Below are 26,148 nucleotides of genomic sequence, written 5' to 3' on the forward strand. Positions count from 1 at the left end.
TCAATGGGGAAGGCTGCGGAAGTATGGCCATTAACTCGGACCACCGCTGATGGCTCCTTATAGCAATTGAGGATCATAGAGCGAAACCGTTCTCCAATACCCGCCTTCACCAGGACTTGTTCCAAGAAGGGCCAGTGCACGCGGTCGAACGCTTTTTCGGCGTCGACCGTGAGCATCATCCTCTCTCCCGGGATCCGGGACGCCTTCTCCAGCAGGTGGACCACCCGTTTTGTATTATCCACCGTCTGCCGTCCCGGAACAAAGCCCGCCTGATCCGGATCAACAGGGCCGGGCAGATGAAGCGCCAAGCGGCTTGCCAAGATCCCAGTATAAAGTTTCAGGTCGACATTTAAAAGAGATATCGGCCTATAAGATCCACAGTGTCTGGGGTCTTTCCCTGGTTTGGTGATTACCGTTACTGAAGCCCTCAAGAGATCAGGCGGGATGGCTCCAGGTTCCGCGAAGGAATTGAAAAGGCAGGCGAGGATTGGGGCTAACGATCCGCAGAACGTCTTATAGAAGAGGGCAGAGTAGCCATCTGGGCCTGGTGCCTTGCCATGCTTGAGCCTGGCAATGGCCGTCACTACTTCCTCTATGCTAATGTCCCTGTTTAGGTGGTCCGCCTGTAGCGGGTCCAAGGAGGGCAAAGTGATCGAGTCTAGGTAGGAGGACATAGCCGGCACGTCCGGCGGGTCCCCAGCATAGAGGTTGCCGTAGAACTCCCGGAACGCGGCCGAGATACAGGCGTCATCTGTCACTATTCCGCCCATGGCATCAGAGAGTTCTTTCACCAGCTGGCTCTGCCTAGTGGCCCGGAGTCTATTGGCCAATAGTTTGCCACAGCGATCCCCCCCAGTGTAAAACGTATGGCGTAGTCGAAGGGCCGCATATTCCGCCCTGTCCATATCCAAGGCGGCAAGAAGTTACCTCGCTTCTTTAAGCTGCCGCCAAATCCTTGGGGCCCCAGTTCTGCGGTGAATCAGCTCCAATTCCCGGACCCTGTCAGTGAGTTCATCCCTCTTTATCCTGCGCTCCCTATTGTCGGCCGCAGAGATCGATATGAACTCTCCTCGGAGGACCGCCTTCAATGCTGCCCACTGGGTGGCTCTGGTAGTATCTGTGTTGTCGTTGTGTGCTAAATATTCACGAAGTACCTGCTCAATACGGTCCGTCACCGTTTTCCTGTGGAGCAGAGTGTCCCGGAGGCGCCAGACCCTCGCCGGGGCGGCAGATGGCGGCAAGCAAAAGGATGCCTCAACAGGGGCGTGATCCGACAGGGAAATAACCCCATGTCTACGGTAGTCGCTAGGGCCTGCACCGGGGAGGTGACCAGGAGGTGATCAAGCCTCGCATAAGTCTTGTGCGCGTGGGAGTAGTATGAGTAATCCCTGTCCGCGGGGTGCTTATGACGCCAGTGGTCCTGGAGGTCCACCTCCGCAAGTCGCGCGTTGCAACCAGCTGAGAATTCCCCGACTTGCGGGGAGCGCTGAACCGATCTGTCGACCACCGAATCAAAGACCATGTTAAGGTCGCTCCCGAGGATAACATGCCTGTCCGGCGAGGCTGAAATCTCTTCCACCGCAGACTGCAAGAACCGCTCCTGTTTGTCATTAGGGCTATAAAGAGAGCCTATCATGAATATCATGCCCCCCACCCGAAACCTATGTGCCAACATCCTCCCTTTAATTTCTGCGAATTTATGGATGTGCTTCCCCCTGAAGTGTCGAGCCGCTAGAATCGCTACCCCGGCTGTCTTGGTAGGACCTGAAGAAAAGAACTGCGTCGGAAATTTACAAGAGCGTAGCCTATGTGTGTCCTGTGGCAATAGGTGGGTTTCCTGAAGGAGACAGATGTCTGCTTGGGTGTTCTCCAACAGGGAAAGCACCGCTCGCCGCTTAACGGGATTGTTCAGACCCCTGACATTCAGGGACAACATTTTAAAGGAATGAGGAGGCATAGTAAGAAATGCGTGTAAAGGCGCAAGTGTCCTGCATGGTGAAGACCGCGGGTGAGCATACCCCCTCAAACTCAAACAGCAAGTCGGGCACCCACCAACAGTATGCAATGCCCCTACCCCTTGCGCAGCGCGGCCTAGTACCAACCACCAGCCCCAGTGCGACCAATTCCCCCGTCATAGACGCGCCTACCTCACAGACCCCCTCCCCATGCACCAACCCATCGCCACAAAGCAAAGCAAAATAGAGAAACTCAGGCAAAGCAACATTTCCTAGTAAAGCGCACTGGACAACTTCTCTCCCCACACCCAACTCCCACGAACCCTCCCGGTACCCCAACACCCCAAAACAACCCCTTCCAAACCCCAAACACTGTCCCCGTCCCTCTAAAAATAGAGTCAAGGAAACCATTGTCCAGGCAGGCCCAAAAAGGCAAGCCTATGGGAAAGTCTCGAAAGTGGACGTCCAGCCACAACACAACCCCCGCTCCCCCCCCCCCCCACTCCCCCAGGCCCTCAAACCTGCAGCTCAAAAAAGAAGAAGCAATGTCGATCCCCCCCCCCCCCCGAGAATTCTTAGGCGGTCAAAGCAACCTCCTCTGTCGCCGTTTCTCTAGCGACCTCCCGCACCGCATTGTCCATCTCAGCCCGGATGGAAGGCGAGTCCGGTCTCACCAAAGAGGTCGAAGACCTGCGGCCAGGGATCGATTGCCAGCCATCCCTGGTGATCCGGCGACGACGTGGAGTGGGCCCATCTTCGTCAGTCGCCGTGATGCCCAACACAGTACAGGTGTCCTGGAGGGAGCGCAGCTGATGCAATATTCCGTTCCAGCGGAAGATAATACGGAAAGGGTGGCCCCAAGAATATTGAATGTCATGCTCCCGCAAGAAATCAGTCACAATCTTAAAAGACTTGCGTTTCTGCAGGGTGACCACTGAAAGATCTTGAAAGAGAGCCACCCTGTGGCCTCTGAACTCCAAGGAGGGCTTAGTGCGAGCTACCCTTAGAATCCTTTCCTTCAGGGGATAGTCTGGCAGGAAAGCCAGAAGATCGGGGGGAGGTGCCGGGGCTCGACGACGTGGGCCCACTCTATGAGCCCTATCGATCCTGAGAGTAAAGTCTGCCGGTTCACCCAGGACTTCCCGAAACAGATCTTGCAAGTAGGCGGCCGCCTCTTCCCCTTCTTCTCCGAGCGGTACGCCCCAGACCCTGATGTTGTTCCTCCGGGAACGGTTCTCGAGGTCCTCCACATGGGACTGTGGATCAATCTGCTGGTCTCGGAGCCTAATCACTTCTTGCTGAAGCTGTGTGAGTTCCTCGTCCCGGGCATGTCCCGCTTCCTCCACTGATGAGACCCTTTCTCCTAGGCCATCAACCTCTCTCCGGACTTCTCGTACCTCCCCCGCTACTTCCTGCTTGAGAGTCTGGAAGTCATCCCGTAGGGAGCTAAAGAGCGACTCAGGGAACGACCTAGTCACTGGTGGCTCCCTCCATTCGCCCCCTGTGAACTGCTAGTCTGACTGGGTGAGGGCTGTCCACGATCCTGTCGAGCATTGCTCCTGTTTAGCATCTCCGGCAGGGTGCGGTCACCCATCCTGTTCCCCCTGTTACCGGCCATTTTGGGCGCCGAATAAGAGTGTTCAAGTTCACCAGCGATAGCAGCGTTCACAACACCACTTAGCTACCCGCTGTGTCACCGCCCTGAACGAAGGGGCCGCACGTCGCTCCTGTAGTGCAGTCCAGCACCCGTTCTCCACCGCTCCGTGTTTACTCCACCTCAGTGCTAGGCCGACGGGGTACAGCTTCCAGGTCAAAATGGTGTCCACGCTCCGTAGCACGCTGCCTCTCAAGCCCCAGGCCGTACACGACAAGGGAGCCACCAGGTCCCCACGGCAGTCGCTTCAAAAGGCTCCTGAGATTTCTCTGGGCCCGAGTTGCACCACTAGGTACCCACCACTGTCTGTCCGGTGGGAGCGGGTGGGACGATCTCGTGCCCCGAGCCAGGCCGACAAGGCCGCCGAAATCCTCGGCCCCGGTCCCATCCACGGCCGTAAATCGGTCGGTCGTCTTGGCGTTGCCCCAACTTCTCACCGCTCCGGTCGCTTTCGTTCAGCGCCACAGTCAGCAGCCCCGCACTGCAGTAGGGGGCGGACCCGAGCTGGTCCCCGTTCCCCTCTAGGCCGCGCCAGCGGCCTCCGCACAGCGCCCCAGGCTCGAGTTCGCTCACAGGGCGGACCCAACGGCACTTCCGGTCGGGTCGCAGCTTTCGAAGGTCGCGGCTCGGCTTCCACAGTCCGCCAAAAATGCTTCTGGCGCGCAGATTTCTCTCCCAGCAAGGTCCACCAGTTCTCCACTGCACCCGCCGTCGCCAGCTAGCGACGGTGGGGGGAGATCCGCGAAAAAGAAGGTGCTCAGGGGCCTGGGTCGGAGGAGCTCGCCGAGGTCGCGTCCTTCTACGCCGCCATCTTGGCCACGCCCCCAATAGATATTTTTAAAGCACACATCACTTTATGGGCACCAATGCTGACCCAAGTATGTAACTCGAAATTAAAGGGTTTCCTCCCAACCTCGTGGACAGAAAGCTTAATCGTCCCTATTTTTAAAAAAGGCAATCGAGGTGACCCGAAATGCTATGGCCCAATATCGCTCCTAGATTCCAGTGCCAAACTAATGGGCAGAATCCTTCTAGGAAGGCTAGAACAATGGGTGGAGTTAAAAAATATACTCTCTTACACTCAATACGGATTTAGACCCGTCATTGGAACAACAGAATAATGTGTCAATTTACATTTGCTAATAAATAAATATACTGTAGCTAGGACAGGGCAAGTGCATTCATGCTTTGCTGATTTGAGCAGTGCGTTCGATTTGGCGAATCATAATAAACTCACAAAAACAATTGCGGACCTAGAAGCACCACGGGGCATCGTTCATTTTTTATCCAAATGGTATTCCCATCTTACAGCAAAGGTACGATATGGTCCTAGTGGGGAGTGTACAGGCTACTTCAAGGTCACCTGCGGTATTAGACAGGTGTGTGTTCTTGCTCCCCTGCTCTTCTCACTATATATAAACGGGATGGTTGCATGCCTACCTGAAACCAAAGCTGATGTTCCCTTGGTTGGCACCCGACCTGTTGCTATCTTACTCTATGCAGACGACGCGGTCCTGCTTTCAGGAACAGCTAATGGGCTGCAGCTACCGATAGATACATTTGTAGATTTTATGGATGATAAGGACATGAAAGTGAATTTAAAGAAAGCTGTCACCATGGTAGCTGGGGAAGGTAGGGCAGAAAAGAGGACACATTTAATTAAGGGGAGAGGTTAGAGGAGAAACAAACCTTTACATACCTGGGTATGCAATTCACTGCATCAGCTCTTAGAAAAGTCAATTAGACATATCAAAAATGAAATTTTTATGGGTAATAGAAATGATTTTTAGATACTCTAGCAAAATAGGCCAAACCCAATTAGAGAAATGTTGTTGCTATATAAAGCTAAATGTCTACCAAGTGCTGCTTGTAGTGCCCCCCTGTGGGGTTATACAAACTGCGCGAAATTGCAGACACGAGAAAATGTGTTCTTGGCACGCTTTTTGGCAATACCAAAATCTAGGCTCTACTTACATATCACATAAGGAACTGGCCGTCCCCTTTTTAGAAGATGAAATATATATTAGGCCTACTATCTTGTGGCACAGCAAATGGAGCAAAACAGGGACACAGTTTATGAAGGAGATAATTCAAGACTGTCTCACTCTAGATGCCTGGAAAAAAATGAAATGGATTTCCCATCTAGATACTTCCCTGGCCCATGACATAGGTGTAACAGATAGAGTTAAAATTCTTACCTACTCTAATAAAGAGGTCAGGAGTATACTTATGGAACAAAGAGAAAAGGAGAGAGAATCAAAAAAGTTAAAAACGTATGGCAGCTAGTTACCAACAACATCACATGTGTGAGGGTCAGCCTAACTATCTGACAATTGTTAAAAACAGCCAACAAAGATTTTATCTAAGTAGATTGCGTTTAGACATACTCCATGTACAGTTTGCCTTCCCAAAAAGCAGGGCATGGTCTAAAAACCTTCCAAACTGTCCATGTGATGGTAAATCACAACAGAGCACAATGCACTTTATTTTATTTTGTAGTTTCTCTAAAGATCTTAGGAAACGATTTTTAGCCCCCCTTTTTAAAAGCAGTAAATACGTTTTTAATCAGGATGCTTTTAATTATTTATGCTCTTTGGGAAAATGAGAGATCAGCCTGTCTGTTATGACTTATATCACAATGGCCATAGGAAGAAGGAAGAAATTGGCACACCTCGATGCTTTAACTTATGAGTATCCAGAACAACCCGATATCTCTTAGATATATATATTTTTTTTTAATCCTCATTAACTACCCTGGTTGCATCTATAGAGTCAAGTAGAGAGCGAGACACTGCCTCAGATACCTGGATAGGTAGACCAGTATTGATATTGATACCGAGTCACGTAATCAGTGAAATCACAATCACAAAGACTTCCAAACCGCAACCGTGAGGGCACAGTTTTGCTACATAGGTGAACTTGCCTTTGGACCGAAGTCCGCGGAACAACGTAAACCAGCCAGAAGAGGAGCGAAGAATTCCAAAGGTAGCATAATCATTGGACCAAACGGGGGGAAAAACGAAAAAAAACCCTGTGTGATTCAAAGCTGATTCAACTTGAGAAGATGCCAAAAGGCCCTCTTGTTAGTGTTGCCTGATCTCATGAGGTCTAGTTTAGAGGTCTGTAACATAGATGTCTTCCAATCAGACAGAGATGGTGGTGTGGCGTCCTTCCACTTTTTACAAATTTCTCTTCTGGCCAGGAGCATTGCATAAAATAGAAGACATTTGGAATGACCCTTTACACCCTCCATAACTCCAAAGATTACCAATACCGGATTTATCGTAATCTGCCGACCTAGGGAGGTTGTAAGTAAGGTACTTAAAGAGTTCCAAAATTGAGATAGTATAGGGCATTCATAAAACATGTGTATATCTGAAGCCGCCATTTCCCCACACCTCGCACAAGCAAGTGATCGATCTATAGCAAATTTTGACAGCTTTTGCGGCGAGTAGTACGCCCTGTGTAAGGAGAAAAGATGGTTCCTTCGGAGCCATGCTGGCTTCACTATTTCCCATAATATCTGGAAAGAGGAGAGCCAGAGTCTCAACATCCAGGAAAAGAGCTTCCCCATATTTTAACAGGGAGTTGGAATTCGCCATCCATCTCATTGAGCATTAGGTGATACCAACAGGATATCTCCTTTTTTACTCGGGTTTTAACTAGAAGTTGAGACTCTAGGTTGTTACCCTTCCCTAAAGGGGGTTTAAACCTGATGGTAGATTGCACGTGGGCCCAACTTGCAATCTGTAAGTACTTAAATCTAGATAAATCAAAACCTGTTCTAATACTTAACAGTTCCCAAGATAAGAGGACCCCATCTGTAAATAAATCACCCCACACCTTCAAGCCCCCCTCTCTCAAAGGTAAAGCAAGACTGTCGCTGAGCCAACTAGGGCCCTCCGGTAAGTCCCACAAAGGAGCTTTGCTTGAAAAATATCCTAAGTTCATGGTATTGCTGACCTTAGTCCATGTTCTAACCATTCCCTGCAAGACCTTCAGTTTAAATTTTTCTTTAAATGTTGGGTGCCCAAATTTAAAAAGAAACCCCTCCTGTGGCAACGCTGTCCCACTTAGCATTGCACTAAACATACAACCAGTCCCGAAGTTGGTAGGTGTTTTCAATAACATACGGGAATGGGTGAGCTGAAATGCCCACGCGTAAAGTTGGAAATCTGAGGCTGCTAACCCCCCCTTCTGCCTTCGACGTCTCAATTCTTTACAGGCAATCCTGGGGTTGCGCTGGGCCCAAATGAATGAGCTAATATCGCTCTGTAATTTAACTAAAAGTGATGGCTAAAAAAAAAGAGGTATTGTATTAAACAAAAAGGTGATCTTCGGCAATATGGTCATCTTTCTTCCTAAAATAGAAAGAGGCAATGTTAAACAAGAACGCATAAGTAGCCGACATTCTTTAGCTTTGGCGGAGAAGTTGGTCTCAACTATTTTGTTAATATCCTGGTCGATTTCTATCCCCAAATAACGCATTTTCAAATTGGGCTGAACCCCTATATCTAAGACTTCGTGGTTGCAGGTCATAATCTCGGTTTTGGAGGCATTAACCTCGTATCCCGGAATACCACCAAAGTCCCTTGCCAGTTCAATAACAGAAGGGAGTGCTGTTATTAAATCAGAAGAAAAAATCAGGATATCGTCCGCGTATAGGGCCACCCTCTTCTCCCAACCCCCATACCTAAAAGGTTTAATACAGGTATCCTCCCGCAGCCTTTGGGCGAAGGGTTCGATATGTAGATCAAACAGCAGGGGGGAAAGTGGCCAGCCCTGATGTGTGTCCCTAGTTATGTTAAAAGGGTCAGTCGGGGGGGCGTGGCCAAGATGGCGGCCGGAGCGGACGTGTAGCCGCGGAGCTCCTCGCCCTGATCCCCTGAAAACCCGCTGCAGCCCTAATTTCTGGCACATCTGGCCACCCACACGTCGCTGCCAGCGCGACACGCTGTGGGGAGCACCCGAAGACCCCTAAATCCGGCGCAGAGGGCGGCCGCTGCGGACCCCGCCGCCGCCGCTCCGCAAGGCGGGAAGACGCCGAGAACCGGGCCCCGCACTCAACGGTTCTCCCCCGCTCTCAAAGGGCCAGGCGTTGCTACGAAGGGCCGGGAGGGGGTCGAGGACCGCTGATTGGGAACCCAACCCCCTCCGGCGAGAACAGGCACCATCTTCTGCCTCCGGAGAGTTGGGAGGCCCCCGGACTGTCCCGCGGCGCTGCCCGGGAGCGTCACTACTCTGCTCCCCGGCTTGGGCCTACGCGGGCCCCGGACCTACCGGCGGCGGTGTGTGCGGCCGGCCCCCCTGACGAACAAGTAGACAGCGGACCCGGGGGGGGGGGGGCCTCGGCACGCTGCCCCAGGGGCCCCTGAGCCGACACGGATCCCTGGTCGGTGAAGCGACCGAAGACTGAGGCGAGCTGTGCCCGAAGGACGCCTCACGCTGGGCCCCGGCTTGGGCCTTGGGGAGGAGAGACACGCACTGGACCTGGTGCCCGGCCCGCCCCCCCCCCCCCCCCCCCCCCCCCCCCCCCAGACCCTACGCACCGGCTGAGGCCCAAACGAGCTGTATCACAGGGCCCGCGGGCGGCTGAGGGAGCCACGAACGACCCAACCTCGTCTGAGGTGAGGAGCTGGGACTCGGGGGGCCTGTGATCATGCCCCTGGCGGAGGGAAGGGAGTTTTGAGCCCGGGACCCGCCCGGTGAAAGATCTTGAGATACTTTTTGTACAGGGACCGTACCCTGAGACTTGCATTGCACCCTGATTTCCCAGCAGGAGCTAAGAGCGGCAACTATCCTCTCTCTGCAGGGCCGACTCCGGCCCACGTGGCTGCGTTCCCTCCTTCCCGGCGTTCTGTGCTACGCGGGTGCCAGAGCTGGTGGGCCTCTCTGATAGGACTCCTTCACTGCGTTGGAACGTGGACAGTCCGGTTCCCGACCCACCTATGTCGAGCTCTACGCGCAGAGGGGGCCGCCCGATCAACGAACTCTTCCAGAAATCCTCCTCTAAATCGGGGAAAACCCAATCGCCCACAATGCCGGCGACTCAAACTGTTACCCCGACAAGGGAACCTGCGGAAGCTCCCATCACAAAATCGTTCCTGGAGTCACTTTTCAACACGCTGCACAAGGACTTCCAGACTCTGAAGCAGGACATGATGAGTGAGCAGAGGGAACTGCGCCGAGACCTGGAGGGCCTGGGGGACAGAGTTATGGAGGTGGAAGAATCAAATCAAACCCGGGGGGACGATCTGGTGCTTCTCCAGCAGGAAGTCATCCGCCTTCAGGAACAGCAGGTGGGCCTCCAGGCCCACGTGGAGGACCTTGAAAACCGCTCTCGGAGGAACAACATACGGGTCCGGGGTGTGCCATTGAAAGCGGAGGGGAACAGCGTCACGGAATATCTCCAGGACCTCTTCCAAGAAGTTCTCAGCGAAGCAGCCGACTTCCCCATCCGCATTGACCGTGCTCATCGGGTGGGGTTGCCTCGCCGGGCCCCTGCCACACCTCCGGACATTCTGGCGTTCCTCCCGGACTTCCCCCTGAAAGAGAGGATCCTACGAGAAGCGCGTAAAGCGCAACCCATCCGATTCCGTAACCACCCCATTGAACTATACCAGGATCTCTCGGCGATTACTCTCCAGAAACGCAAGGATTTCAGAGTGGTCACCACGTTCCTGAGAGACAAGGGGGTGCCCTACTCCTGGGGTCACCCATTCCGGCTGATTTTCAAATGGGAGGGTACCCTGCACCAACTCCGCTCACTCCAGGACACCTGCGCCCTGCTGGGTATCGACCTCCCTGACGACGACTTGGACCAGGCCTCCTATCCGGGATTATCGCAAGCAATAAGACCCCGCTAGACCGAGGGCGCCTGGCAGCAAGTGAGGAGGCGCCGAGGCCCCAGGCACACCCACTGCCCGGAATCGGGAACGATTGCGAAGGACAAGGCCGCAGCAATCGAGGAGGTTGTTAAGGACACCACTGTTGTACCCTGAACTATGCATTGGGGGGGCCACCCTTACATTGCTACTCCGTAATAGGGGGAGGGGAGGCGGGGGGCCGCAATGGCTGCCACTGCCACATTCCTCTTCATCTACTTTACCTACAGGCCTGATTTGACTTTGGATAGGCCTGGGACTATGACTCGGAGATGGGAGTTACATGTTGGGGTTAGGGCGGGCAGAGGGGGGACGGGGAGTTAGGCTGGGGGACACGGGGGCAACGGGGAGGGAAGGGAATCGGGGGAGAGGGAGGTCAGGGTTTGGGTGGGGTGGGATGGGAGTTTCTGGATCCCTCACTGGCGTGGCTCATCTAAGTCGACGCACACTGGCACGGAGGCCGGGCGCACATAGGGCACATAGCATGCAAGGCCAAGTCCACATTTCCCCTGTGAATGGCTAACCCTCCGCTGAAAATCCTCACCCTAAACGTGAAAGGGCTTAACAATCCCATAAAGCGCAGAGCCGTCCTGCCCTTTCTAGAAAACTCGGGGGCCGACATCTGTCTGCTTCAAGAAACGCACTTGCTCTCTAAAGATTGGCACAGGATGCGCTCCAGGGCATTCCCGACGCAACACTACTCCTCGACCCTTGAGAAGAAGGCGGGGGTGGCTCTTCTGGTAGCACGTCACTTCAAAGGGATTATAGGAGATAAGGTAGCCGACATTAAAGGGAGATTCCTCGCTTACACACTTCACATAGGGGGGCTAGACCTGGTGGTTGGGTCTTTATATGCTCCAAACTCCAAACAGGAACCATTTCTTAAAGGGGCATTGGCAGAGGCGCTGCAACCCAATGTTAAGGCAGTACTGGTGGGAGGAGATGCGAACCTAGTGATGAATCCCGACATAGACAGGTCAGGCCACCGACAGGGGTTCGCGGGGGCGATCACACGGGAGGGGAGCCAATGGCTGTCGGAGGAGGGGTTCACGGACCTGTGCGCGCGCAACATCCCACTTCCCCGGGATACCCCTTTTATTCCCATGTACACCGCACTTACGCACGCATTGATCTTTTTTTCGGCAGCGCAGAAGTATCCTCCTTGATGGAGGATGTAGAGGTGCTCCCGGCGGCGCTTTCAGATCACGACGGGCTCCTACTGCACTTGCGAATCCCGGTACTTAGCACACGCAGAGGCAGATGGCGTCTCAATGACGCCCTTCTGCAACACGAGGGGGTGACGCAAAAACTCCAAGACCGCATTACGGACTATCTACAGACTAACGACACCCCGGAGGTTTCCCTAACGGCGGTGTGGGGAGCGCTTAAGGCGGTGGTGAGGGGCGAGCTGATCTTGGTGGCCGCAGCGGAGGCAAAGATTCGAAAAGATAAAAGGCTCTCCCTATCGGCACAGGTGCTTGAACTCGAACAAGCCCACAGCCGAACCGGGGCGCCCAGGATATGGAGACAACTCAAAGTGGCTAGGGCTCAACTGGCCAGCTTCGACCTGGACAGAGCAGAGTATGCAGCCCTACGACTACGCCACACATATTACGTGGGGGGGAACAAAACGGGACGCCTACTGGCGAGTTGTCTCAAAGCTAAAACCCTGAAGGCGAGAGTGCCCCCGGTCCACGCCCAGGACGGAACGATCGCCCAGGACGATGTCCAAATCGCAGAAGCTTTTCGCGGGTTCTATGCCTCACTGTACACCGCGGAACCACCGCCCGAACAGACACTCACTGACATCTACCTCCGCGACGCGAACATAACGCCCCCGAACGAACACGCCAAGGCCTCCCTTGATGCTCCTATCAGGACCGAGGAGGTCATCTCCGCGATCGCGCGTCTCAAGCCTCTGAAGGCCCCTGGCCCGGACGGCTTCTCGGCCATCTTTTATAAAGCTTTCTGTCCCCAAATCGCTCCGCTGTTAACCAAGTTATTCAACTCATTCCAGGGTAGAGGTTCCATCCCCCAGGACAAGCTGGACGCGGACATCGTGGTTATCCCTAAACCGGGGAAAGACCCGTCCCAGTGCAAGGCATACAGACCTATCTCCCTTCTCAATATCGATCTCAAATTGTTCACGAGCGTGCTGGCTGCTCGATTGGGCCCATGTTTACCGGGGATTATTGAGCCAGATCAAGCGGGATTTGTTCCCAACCGACAATGCGCAAACAACACTAATCGACTGCTCCATGTCATTGATAAAGCTCACTACAACAGCTCCGACGCGGTCCTCCTGTCCGTGGATGCCGAGAAGGCGTTTGACAGGGTGGACTGGGGCTACTTGGACGCCGTCCTGCTGCGCTATGGGTTCGGAGACAGGTTCCGCACGTGGTTTGCCAGCTGTTACGCCACCCCACAGGCCAGAATCTCGGTCAACGGGGTACGCTCGGATCCCCTAGACATCAGAAGGGGCACTAGACAGGGGTGCCCTCTCTCACCCCTGCTCTTTGCTCTGTACATCGAGCCCTTGGCCCAGCGGATCCGGGACAACAGGTCCATAACCGGCGTTCATTTTGGCGGGGAACAACAAACCGTGAGCCTGTATGCGGATGACATATTGGCGGCCCTCGAGGACCCCTCGACATCGGTACCGGCTTTCCTTTCGGAGGTGGAGCGCTTCGGGGAGGTGTCGGGGTTCAAGATGAACTTGGAGAAATCCTTAGTCCTTCCCTTGGGGCGGAACGCGACGGCAGCGCGACGCGAACATCGAGCATATGGGGACCTATCTGTGCAGATGTCAATACCCTACTTAGGCATTTCTCTTACCCCGAGCACTACTCAGACGGTTGAGGAGAACTATGCGTCGCTGGTCCAAGCCCTCAAGGGCGACCTTGCGAGATGGCGACGTCAACCGCTCTCCTGGCTGGGACGAGTGGCAGCGGTGAAAATGACCCTGCTCCCCAAAATCCTATATCTCTTTCAGACTATCCCGGTCACGCCTCCGATCGGAGTGCTTAAACAACTGCAAGACGCCATCACACACTTTGTGTGGGCAGGTAAACGTCCTCGCCTCCGTACGGACCTCAACACACGAACCACAGCGGAAGGCGGTCTAGGGGTGCCGGACCTCCTTCGCTATTTTCAGGCTGCACAGCTTCGCTACCTCTTGGAGTGGAACAGACCCGAATCTGAAAAACGATGGCTGTTTCACGATCGCGCCATGGGCCAGATGTCCCTATGGAAGGTCCCGTTCCTGAGCCGCAAGGACAGGCCCTCATATCTCAAGAAGTCCCCCATCACGAGGACTGTGATGCAGGTTTGGGACAGGGTGGCGGTGCCAAAAGGCCTCACCACGTTCCCGTCCCCGATGTCCCCCCTTTTTGAGAATACAGCGTTTACCCCGGGTATGGCCCCTCGGTCATTCCCGCAGTGGCGCGACTCAGAATGCAAGGCTGCGGGCGACCTTTTCAACCCCGAGGGCTTTATGACAATTGGCACTCTGCAGGACTATTACACGCTCCCACACATACAACGCTTCCAGTACTTCCAGATTAGACATTGGCTTTTAGAGAAAGACGTGCAACCTCATGTGGGCAGGCCCCTGACAGTCTATGAGCGCTGGCTTCACACGAAACGAAATGGCAGACACGCAATCACAGATCTATACACAATGCTCGGCCCCCCGCTGCTCGGTCGGCGGGACAGAACAGATGGGAACTTGAACTAGGGCGCACCTTCACGGACAGGGAATGGCAGAACATCTACTTCAGGGCCCACCACACCGCCCGCAATGTAGCCAGTAAAGAAGCAGCGGTGAAAATAGAGTACTATTGGCACCTCACGCCGGCCCGACTACACCAGGGCAACCCACGCAGAGACCCCGGGTGCTGGAGGGGGTGCGGACAAAGCGGGACACTCACTCACATCTTATGGGATTGCCCAGAGGTTCAGGGGTATTGGGAAGAGGTACTCCATAGCTTTGACAAGCACTTCGACACAGAAATCCCCCAATTCCCGGCCTACACACTCCTTGGCCTCCCCAACGCCATCACGTTCCCCCTGAAATCGGTCAAGGGCAAACAGATGGGGTTGACGATGGGAGCAGCCACTCAACATATCCTGTCACTCTGCGGCACCTCCAGGAAACCCACACACACGGGGTGGCTTCACCGCTTATGGTATGTGATGGGAATGGAGAAAATACAGGCCTCCCTCACCCAAACACGGGACACATATCTGGACATCTGGCAGCCCTTCGTCTCCCTCCTGTCGGCGGAGTTCCACGAAATTACTTGCCCGAAATATCTTAGGGTACTTAGACTTCCGAGAGATTTCCAGGGGGAACCTTGCTCGCCTACCTAGGCGCTATGGCGGTGCCTCATACGACAAACTGATACCATCGTACTTACCACTCCGGAGAGGGGGAAATGCGGGTGGGTCTGGGGAGGGCAGGGAGGGTGGGTTGGGAGTTGGATGTTTGGAAGATAGGATCATCACTCGCTTCTGTATGCAGAGCCCATTCGGTGCGGCAGGACATGCACCCTGTAGCCATCTGGGACCCTGCCGGTGGGAGGGGTGGGGTAGCGGTTCCAGGCAAGGCAACCGCATGCTCGCCCGAGATGTTGATGTATCCTGTGTCTCCTGTGTTAAATTTTCAATAAAAGATTTAAACCAAAAAGGGTCAGTCAGGGAACCATTAATCAAGAGACAGGCAGAGGGGTTTTGATAAAGTAGGCCAACTGCTCGACGAAATCTTGCACCCACTTTGAACTTGGCCAAGACCCCCGACAGGTATGACCAATTCACCCTGTCGAAGGCCTTGGCCGCGTCCAACGTAAGATGTTGCAACATCTATTGCCCCTATTAAGTCATAAGTCAACTCATAGAGTTGCCGACCCATTATGAAACCCCTCTGATCTTCGTATAAAATATCACCAGCTACCATACTCAGCCTATTGGCCATAATTGAGGCAAAGATTTTATAATCAGCATTTAAAATGGAAATTGGGCGGTATGATCTACAGAGAGAAGCTGGTTTACCTGGTTTCAAGATTAATGTGATTGACGCTTTGTCCCAGGAAGTCGGAGGTGACATCCCTTCCTGAAGGATCTGATTGAACAAAGATGTCAAAAATGGTACAATAGCCTGTTCTAAAAGCTTGTAGATTTCGGCTGGAAGGCCGTCAGGGCCCCCTGCCTTCCCAGACTTACTGTTTATTATTGCTTTCTTGACCTCATCCTGAGTAATTGTCTGATCTAAAGATGAGGACTGATCGGGGTCAATGTAGGCAAGGATACCCCATTTAGCCAATTAACAATCGAATCCTGATTGAGGTGCAAGTCTTCCTTATAGATATTTTGAAAGAAAGACCTAAAAATTGTTCTTATTTCTTCATCTGAAGTGTAAACCTGGTTGTCATGAATGATTGAAGAAATATTGTTATGGATCTGATCGGTCCTTGATTTCCAGGAAAGAAGTTTCCCTGCACCTTCACCGTATTGGAAAGGGGCGATTTTACTGGTTTCCCATCTCTGTAATACATGTGCCTTCAACACGAAATCCAGGTCCCCTTTAGCTCTAACCAGCTTATTCTGAAGATCTTGTAATACTTTAGGCAAGGCTAATGATTGCAATTCAAGCTCTCTTTGAAGCCTGCCTATCTCTGTCTCCCTTAGCAGTACCTCCTCTCTATATACCTTCCTCATATGGGAGACCCTGCTGGTAACTTGGCCCCTAAGAAAGGCCTTAAAGGAGTCCCATAGGCAACCTGGAGTGGCCGTACCGATGTTACGATCCAAGAAGCATTTGCTTTCCTCTAACAAGGAAGAGATCACATCATGTCTAGAGAGCAAGGACCGATCGAACTACCAACTTCTAGGGACTATATGTGGGAAGCCTGCCATAACCAATAAAACTGCTGAATGGTCAGACAGATGTGACGGGAGGTAAGTGATGTTTTAACCAGGCTTCTCAATGACTGACTGATCAAAATATAATCAATCCTAGATTGATGATGACATTTATGGTCTCTAAATGAGACACCCGGTTGTTGCCCAGATAATATCCTCCAGATGTCCAAAAAACCATACTGTTTCATATTGGCTAATAACAAAGACCTAGATTTAAAAGGGGTCAGTGCCCGGTTGTGTTGGGACTTAGCCAATAGAGGGTCGAGGACTATATTGAAGTCGCCCAATAGTATAATAGGTTCAGGAACAGAGATCAAATGGGAAAAAACAGATACTAAGGCAGAAGGATCATCTACATTCGGGCCATAATATCCTACATATGTGATTTGGCCACCTAGGATACTCACTAGGGAGATGGCCCATCTGCGACTTGGATCCGTTAATTTAGATACCAATCGGGCTTTTAAGGATTTTTTAAACAATATTGCGACCCCTCTGTTATTCGTATATTGCGTTGTAGTTGTAAAAAAGTCAATCCACGGATTCTTCTTAACCAAATCGCGCAACTCTTGTTCTATCAAGTGGGTCTCCTGGAGGACAATGACCTGCGCATCACAATCATGGAGATATTGCAGAATCTTATCCCTTCTGGGACGTGTGCGGAGGCCATTGACATTCCAGGAGAGAATCCGCAAATTATTCATATAAAAATCGCCTCTTCCCTATCGCCCAGCAAATGGCCACCACAAACGGGGAAAGACAAAAAAAGGTTAACACAACCCTGCCGAAGATCATCTTAGTACAAAGGAAAAAATAATCCAGTACAACCAAAGAAGAAATTAGGACGTTTTCAACTTTTCGCACTTGCAACATCCACCCTACTACCCCGTGACCCAACCTATCCCTCCCCCCCTGGGAAGCCCTTGCCCTATCAATCTGGAACATGTCCAGAGAAAGTGCCCTCGTCAAGCGCTCGCAGTGTTAATAAAGTTATTGGAGAGCTCGATATACCTAAAAGATTTTAAACAAAGTTCTGATTTTTCTTTAATCTAACGTACCCCCCTTTCTCCCTATTTTTTTTTCCCTTTCTCTCCCTTTTCCTCTTCTTTCTCTTTTTTCTCTTCTTTCTCCTTCCCTTTTATCCTTTTCTTTTTCATTTTTCCTCCTTCCCTTCTTTACTCTTCTGAAGCTTTTATATACTGGGAGATAGATAAACCATGCAGGATTTTACTTTTGCAAAAGAAAAGGAAACTAAGATTATGCCTAAATTTCCTTCTGTCAATTTAAATAAAGGAAAATGAGAACCAAGTCAAAGAGCCAGTGGACACCCCCGCCTAACTTGATAGACCATCCTTTTTACCCCAAGCCAGCAACCATTCATCCGCCTCCTGAACCAATCTAGTGTTGTACATTTTATTATTGTGCATGACCTTCAATGCGGCAGGGAACTTAAGCTGGGCGGAGGCACCTAACTGCCTAAAGGCGTCCAGTCTCCTCCCAAAGTCCTATTGTTTATCCAAGGCTGGCCTTGAGAGGTCCGATCTTACTTGGAAGGTGAAACCCTTTCCACACAAAGACTTATGTTTTAGGGCCTAACTAAGAATCACCTCTTTAAGGGAGTAAGTGTGGAAGTTAACTAGGATTTTTCTGGGCTTTGATCTTTGGGGATTTTTTCTAAAAGGCTGAGCTGCCGTAGTGCTCTGGACTCGAGCGCTCGCTATGCTGGATTTTTTTTTTATGAGAACGGAGGCTCGTGACGCCGATGGAGCGAAGAATACAATGCGAGCTCAATGAGATAAGCAAAACTTTATACCTGTAATATCCCTTTTTGCACTTTCGCAATTGCCTTTCTTTCTCCGTGAAGTGGATTGCCGGATTGCCGTGTGGTGTTTGGCATCTGGCAGAGGACTCGGCGCTGGCGTGTTCTCTTGTCGGACTTGGTAGGGCGGAGTCGGTCGAGTGGAGCGGTTGTTGCCGCTCCGGTGCTCCCCTCCGGTATGGGGGATCTCTCCCCTCTCTTGCCCCTCTCTTGCGGCTCCCTGTTTTGGCTGTGACTTTGCCCCCAGTCGAGGTCTGTGTCTCTCGGTTGGAGGGGGGGGGGGGGCACTTTGCTTGCTGCGTTCGGTTGAACCTGGGCTTTTTTTGGGGGGGAGAAAGAGTTCACTCGTAGAAGTGCATCGGGCTCGCCCTCGTCTCTCCCTCACTTTGCCCTTGCCATTTCTTTTTTCAAAGCAACAAAATTGCATTGCTATGGACTTAATTTCAAATGTACTTTCCTGCAAGCGGATCGCAAAAGCAAGACATAAGTACAGCATCCTTGTAGCCTACACAGGGGATTGTGTGTTTGAATGCTGTGATCATCTTGCAAAAACTGTAAATAGTTATTACCATATACCATCTACCTACTGTACTGGCTTTTGTAATTAAAATTTGACAATAACTGACCACACAAAAAGGATCCCTATACAACAAATTTGAATTAAGTATATGACTTCCTTGTGTTTCAAGAGGATTGCTGTATTTTGCCTTTAATTGCAAGATTCTCCTGGGGCAATCTGTTGGCCTTCTTTTTTTTTGAGAGGGGTCGCCAGAGTCAGGTGGCAGCCCTGATCTTCCATGTGTTTGAAGGAGGCAACTTTTACCGGCTCTACAGTTCTTCTGCCTGGTCAGCGGCAAGGTTTGCTACATTGGGGCTGGGCCGCCCTGGAGCTCCGTAAGGAGAGACGGATTTGGAGCCTCCTGCAGTCTACCCAGGCAACTCGAGGCTTCGAGGAAGTTGAAGACATCAGTTTTATAGTGCCTCTACGACAGCAGATGTAGGCGAGCCCTGACCAGTGGGCAGAAGAACATGATATATTGACCAACTTAGCACCCCCGAAAACGTGCCCGATAACGTGCCCATCATCACGAAGGAAAGGAAAACGAGGCGCAAAAGCGAAAGTCTCTCTTAAAGTACGGGAAGTCCCCCTAGAGAGGGCAATCATTACCCCGGTAGCAGCTAAAAAATTAAAGTCTAGTGCTGCTTCTGGCACTAAGGTGAAAGATCCTGGGCTAAATTTGCGGTCTAAGTCCCAGATTGGGGTACATGTGGGGTCTGAAGACTGTGTCTCCCCTTTAGTAACAACAAAGGGTGTGAAGGGAGTAAATAGCTGGTTATAAGGCTTGGGCCATAGCTCCACAGAGGTAGAAAGTAGTAGCAAGTGTAAATCTTCCTCCTTTCTAAGCACTGACGTAAAAGCTAAGCGTGCAAAAGGTGGCAAGACAGCAAAAATTACCAAAACTGCAATCTTGGGCTCAAGCGCAAGTGTAAAAATAACCCCCTCCTTAAGGTCCTACTTTAAGGTGGTTCCCCAAATACTGGATCTAGCAAAGGACCGATCGCATATTGAACTTAATATCCCTCCTTTGTCCACTTCGATTTCAGCCCTAGTTTCTCTCTCTTCGGTGGTCTTCGAGGCCAATACACCTGGGCAAGACAACATGTCTTCTGAGGGGGATAAGGGTATAGAAACCGTGAGTGAGCCTGTAGACCACGCTGTAGACCATGCTGATCAGGAGGGATTACTTCAACAGCCTGCGCAGGCTTCAGACTCTCTGGTGGACTTGGGTCTACCGGATGCATGGGTGGTTTCATTAGATGGTCTAGCTCCATCAATCAGTGTCCCACAGGGAGATGTTAGCTCCATTCCAACTGAGTTCTCATTAAAGTCTATGTTTGCTTCCTTATCTCTGGATACAAAAAAGGGGTTTGAGGTTTCAGCGGCCAACCAAACAGAGATTAGGAATTTTTGTGAATCCTTGGACAATAAAATTGATACACTCAGCTCCAGGACTACGGTCTTAGAGGAAACTATAGCAGGACTCTCCTTATATTTAGATCAGGCCAAGACAGATATCGTGAGAAAAGATGACCTCACCCTCTCTGAGAGAATGGAAACGCTGGAGAATAATGCAAGACGTAATAATCTTCGACTCCTTGATATCTCTTAGATATTGATTTAATAATATTACTCCAATTACTTTTTGCTCGGAAACCAGGAAGGGCTGGAGTCATACGAATAGCATTGGTTATTAAAACGCTTACGAAGCCTCTTTTCCCAGTTTACATAAGCAGGCTTTATTATGCTATTAAGGAGTGTGTTCTTTTAAGAGCATGTTAAATGAATTGTATATAATCTATCTTCTGATCATGATGACCATTGTATACTTTTATGGTGTTATATCGAGAAGCCGAATAAAGTTTGTTGAATTGATTTGAATTGACTTAGAAAACTGCAATAGACTAAATAGCCTTCCCATTTGTGGTCTAGCTGAGGGTGTGGAAGTCCCTCAACCTTTTTAATTTTTTCATACATTTTCATACATTTAGTCCTAAAATCTTAGATATGCCAGTAACTACTCAATTTTATATTCAAAGAGCTCACAGACTTGTCAGTCGACTCCATCTATCTTCATCATCACACAAAATACGAGAGGTTTCACCTTCATTCTGGAATATCAGGACCTTCTTATGGTGATTAAAGCAATATAATCTCAGGGATGAGTAACTTTGTCTGATGGCTCTCTATTTTCACCCAGGATTAAGCTCAACCTACAGAGGACAGACAGAAAAGGTTTTTAGATATGCATCCTGCTCTACACTCCCTTGATGCCCGTTTTGGTATTTTCCACCCATGTTTATTGATAGTGACATATATACAGCATACTTCTTCATTTCCTCCCGTAGGATCCCACCTTCTCCTGTTTCTCATGGTTGTATTTGAAATTCTGTTTGTGGTCTGGATTGTCCTGTCCCAGTTGCCTCTGGATTCCGGTTGCGTTATCTTCCTTTTAGGCTCTCACCACCCCCACTTATTTGTTTGCTACCTGGTATGTTAATTGTATCCTGCTATCCTCATGACTGTGGTTATGTTTCCTTTATGCTTTACCTTCTTAGTACTCCTGTCTTCCTTTTCATTACTTTTTGCTCTTATCCATCTCCTGATTTTTCCATATGCTCTTTATTTATTAGCTATGTTCCGCTTATCGCATATTCTAATGTTGATGATTTCATGTGTAAAGTTCTCTAGTATATGAGTACAGTTTTTCATAACAATTATCTTTGTGTAGAGAATTTTACTTTATGAATTGTTTTCTATGGCTTTACATGTAATTACATGGAATGTTAAAGAGTTGGGCTCACCCATTAAACGTCAAAGAGTACTGTTTTACTTAACCAAATTAAAAGCCTACAGCTCTTTATTACAGGAACCCCATAAAAGTCAATAAACCAGTATGAAATTGGGCTGGGAAAGCATTCACCTCACCAGGATATGGTGGTTCTTTGTAAAAAATCCTTAGATGTCACTTTAACATCGCAAGAATCGGATTTGGAAGTCTGTTGGTGTATGTGAAAATGAACAATTAATAAGATACCACTTACCATCTTTAATCTAAATGTTCCAACACAACTTGACAAAACATGCTGGCCCAATATTACCCATAAATTGATAGCTCTCTCTGATGATAACCTAATTTTTGGGGATGACTGTAATCTAGTTCTGGGTCCTTTTCTAGATTGTTCCTCTAAAACCAATGTTGTTCCCTCTTCCATTCACAGACAGTTTACTTCAGTCATTAATCAAAGATCCCCTATAGATTCCTGGAGAATTTGTCATACTTATTAAAGGGAATACACATTGTTTTCCACCTTCCATTTCTCCCAGTCCACAATTGATTATATATTTGTCTCTAGGGCTTTATCTCAACATTATTTTCATGCTGATATAGATCCATTGTAATCTCAGATCATGCCCCGGTTTTGTTAGACTTAGGGCCTGATTTAGATCTTGGTGGACGGGTGACTCCATCAGAACAGTTACAGATATCCTGTTGGACTAAATATATCCCATTATATCCTATGGTATTTATATTTTGGCGGTAGGGATATCCGTCACCGTTGTGGCATAGTAACCCGTCCGCCAAGATCTAAATCAGACCCTTAGATTTCCTTCTTACTTCTCCAAACTAAAAAGAAGACTCTGCAGATTTATTCATTAGACAATAACTTTTCCCACCTCTTTGACTCTTGTATTACTTAATTCTTTGAATTAATTGAATCTCCAGATATATCTTTTCCATGTTTTTGGGTCTCCTTTGAAGCTGCTTCTAGAGATTTTATTATTACATATGCTTCTAACAAAAGGAATGATTTAGAAAAGGGGGTGGTGATGAACAGAGTGTCTGAGTTAAACAGACCACTCTTACCCAGTCCAAAGATCAGGGCTTGATCCATCACCGTTATTTATCTCACTGCCCCATCCCAGCTCAGAACCTGGCTATATGCAAATCAGTCTGTCCCTGGCCCAGTGCATCATGGGAACAGGGCAGACTAAACTACCAAGCCAATTCTTCACCAGAAAGGAGACAAGCTACCGGGGACCGGTTTCTGGCATTTCAGTCTTCTTCGGCCCGGCTTGCTTGAATCCTGATGGAGCAGTGAGAAAGGGACTCATGTCTGAGTATACCCTGCCACACCTATAGTGGCCAAAAACGATTTAGAAAAGGGGGTGGTGATGAACAGAGTGTCTGAGTTAAACAGACCACTCTTACCCAGTCCAAAGATCAGGGCTTGATCCATCACCGTTATTTATCTCACTGCCCCATCCCAGCTCAGAACCTGGCTATATGCAAATCAGTCTGTCCCTGGCCCAGTGCATCATGGAAACAGGGCAGACTAAACTACCAAGCCAATTCTTCACCAGAAAGGAGACAAGCTACCGGGGACCGGTTTCTGGCATTTCAGCCTTCTTCGGCCCGGCTTGCTTGAATCCTGATGGAGCAGTGAGAAAGGGACTCATGTCTGAGTATACCCTGCCACACCTATAGTGGCCAAAAACGATTTAGAAAAGGGGGTGGTGATGAACAGAGTGTCTGAGTTAAACAGACCACTCTTACCCAGTCCAAAGATCAGGGCTTGATCCATCACCAGTATTTATCTCACTGCCCCATCCCAGCTCAGAACCTGGCTATATGCAAATCAGTCTGTCCCTGGCCCAGTGCATCATGGGAACAGGGCAGACTAAACTACCAAGCCAATTCTTCACCAGAAAGGAGACAAGCTACCGGGGACCGGTTTCTGGCATTTCAGCCTTCTTCGGCCCGGCTTGCTTGAATCCTGATGGAGCAGTGAGAAAGGGACTCATGTCTGAGTATACCCTGCCACACCTATAGTGGCAAAAAACGATTTAGAAAAGGGGGTGGTGATGAACAGAGTGTCTGAGTTAAACAGACCACTCTTACCCAGTCCAAAGATCAGGGCTTGATCCATCACCGTTATTTATCTCACTGCCCCATCCCAGCTCAGAACCTGGCTATATGCAAATCAGTCTGTCCCTGGCCCAGTGCATCATGGGAACAGGGCAGACTAAACTACCAAGCCAATTCTTCACCAGAAAGGAGACAAGCTACCGGGGACCGGTTTCTGGCATTTCAGCCTTCTTCGTCCCGGCTTGCTTGAATCCTGATGGAGCAGTGAGAAAGGGACTCATGTCTGAGTATACCCTGCCACACCTATAGTGGCCAAAAACGATTTAGAAAAGGGGGTGGTGATGAACAGAGTGTCTGAGTTAAACAGACCACTCTTACCCAGTCCAAAGATCAGGGCTTGATCCATCACCGTTATTTATCTCACTGCCCCATCCCAGCTCAGAACCTGGCTATATGCAAATCAGTCTGTCCCTGGCCCAGTGCATCATGGGAACAGGGCAGACTAAACTACCAAGCCAATTCTTCACCAGAAAGGAGACAAGCTACCGGGGACCGGTTTCTGGCATTTCAGCCTTCTTCGGCCCGGCTTGCTTGAATCCTGATGGAGCAGTGAGAAAGGGACTCATGTCTGAGTATACCCTGCCACACCTATAGTGGCCAAAAACGATTTAGAAAAGGGGGTGGTGATGAACAGAGTGTCTGAGTTAAACAGACCACTCTTACCCAGTCCAAAGATCAGGGCTTGATCCATCACCGTTATTTATCTCACTGCCCCATCCCAGCTCAGAACCTGGCTATATGCAAATCAGTCTGTCCCTGGCCCAGTGCATCATGGGAACAGGGCAGACTAAACTACCAAGCCAATTCTTCACCAGAAAGGAGACAAGCTACCGGGGACCGGTTTCTGGCATTTCAGCCTTCTTCGGCCCGGCTTGCTTGAATCCTGATGGAGCAGTGAGAAAGGGACTCATGTCTGAGTATACCCTGCCACACCTATAGTGGCCAAAAACGATTTAGAAAAGGGGGTGGTGATGAACAGAGTGTCTGAGTTAAACAGACCACTCTTACCCAGTCCAAAGATCAGGGCTTGATCCATCACCGTTATTTATCTCACTGCCCCATCCCAGCTCAGAACCTGGCTATATGCAAATCAGTCTGTCCCTGGCCCAGTGCATCATGGGAACAGGGCAGACTAAACTACCAAGCCAATTCTTCACCAGAAAGGAGACAAGCTACCGGGGACCGGTTTCTGGCATTTCAGCCTTCTTCGGCCCGGCTTGCTTGAATCCTGATGGAGCAGTGAGAAAGGGACTCATGTCTGAGTATACCCTGCCACACCTATAGTGGCCAAAAACGATTTAGAAAAGGGGGTGGTGATGAACAGAGTGTCTGAGTTAAACAGACCACTCTTACCCAGTCCAAAGATCAGGGCTTGATCCATCACCGTTATTTATCTCACTGCCCCATCCCAGCTCAGAACCTGGCTATATGCAAATCAGTCTGTCCCTGGCCCAGTGCATCATGGGAACAGGGCAGACTAAACTACCAAGCCAATTCTTCACCAGAAAGGAGACAAGCTACCGGGGACCGGTTTCTGGCATTTCAGCCTTCTTCGGCCCGGCTTGCTTGAATCCTGATGGAGCAGTGAGAAAGGGACTCATGTCTGAGTATACCCTGCCACACCTATAGTGGCCAAAAACGATTTAGAAAAGGGGGTGGTGATGAACAGAGTGTCTGAGTTAAACAGACCACTCTTACCCAGTCCAAAGATCAGGGCTTGATCCATCACCGTTATTTATCTCACTGCCCCATCCCAGCTCAGAACCTGGCTATATGCAAATCAGTCTGTGTTGGATCTAGCCCTGATCTCTTGACTGGGTGAGAGCTTTCTGCTTAATTTAGAGACTCTGTCCCTCACCACCCCTTGTTGTAAATATATTTTTGTCCACCCTAAGCGTGGAAGGGTATTCTCAGATGTGAGACCCTTGCTCATTGCACCATCAGGATTCAAGCAAACCGGGCCGAAGACGGCTGTAATGCCAGAAACCGGTCCCCGGGAGCTTGTTTCCTTCCCAGTGTAAGAATTGGCTTTTGTAGTTTGGTTTGCCCTGTTCCCATCATGCACTGGGACAGGAACAGACTATTTTGCATACAGCCAGGTTCTGAAACTGGGATGGTGCAGTGAGCTAAAAAACGGTGTTGGATCTAGCCCTGATCTCTTGACTGGGTGAGAGCTTTCTGCTTAATTCAGACTCTGTCCCTCACCACCCCTTGTTGTAAATATATTTTTGTCCACCCTAAGCGTGGAAGGGTATTCTCAGATGTGAGACCCTTGCTCATTGCACCATCAGGATTCAAGCAAACCGGGCCGAAGACGGCTGTAATGCCAGAAACCGGTCCCCGGGAGCTTGTTTCCTTCCCAGTGTAAGAATTGGCTTTTGTAGTTTGGTTTGCCCTGTTCCCATCATGCACTGGGACAGGAACAGAC

General features: G+C 50.2%; 1 protein-coding gene across 2 annotated transcripts in view; it reads left to right on the forward strand.

The window, feature by feature from the left end:
- Window positions 1-26,148, forward strand: part of LOC147712018 (glutathione S-transferase omega-1-like) — a 610,936-nt gene that overhangs the window by 184,827 nt on the left and 399,961 nt on the right. The window contains exon 1 of one of the 2 annotated variants that reach the window (XM_086922750.1): window positions 21,158-21,281. The exons of the other annotated variant lie outside the window; for it this stretch is intronic. The gene's annotated coding sequence lies outside the window, so the exon portion shown is untranslated. Of the gene's footprint in view, window positions 1-21,157; window positions 21,282-26,148 lie in introns of those variants that run through there. 2 annotated transcript variants of the gene reach the window in all.

Source organism: Lissotriton vulgaris, chromosome 5 (assembly GCF_964263255.1).
Source record: "Lissotriton vulgaris chromosome 5, aLisVul1.2, whole genome shotgun sequence".
NCBI lineage: Eukaryota > Metazoa > Chordata > Amphibia > Caudata > Salamandridae > Lissotriton > Lissotriton vulgaris.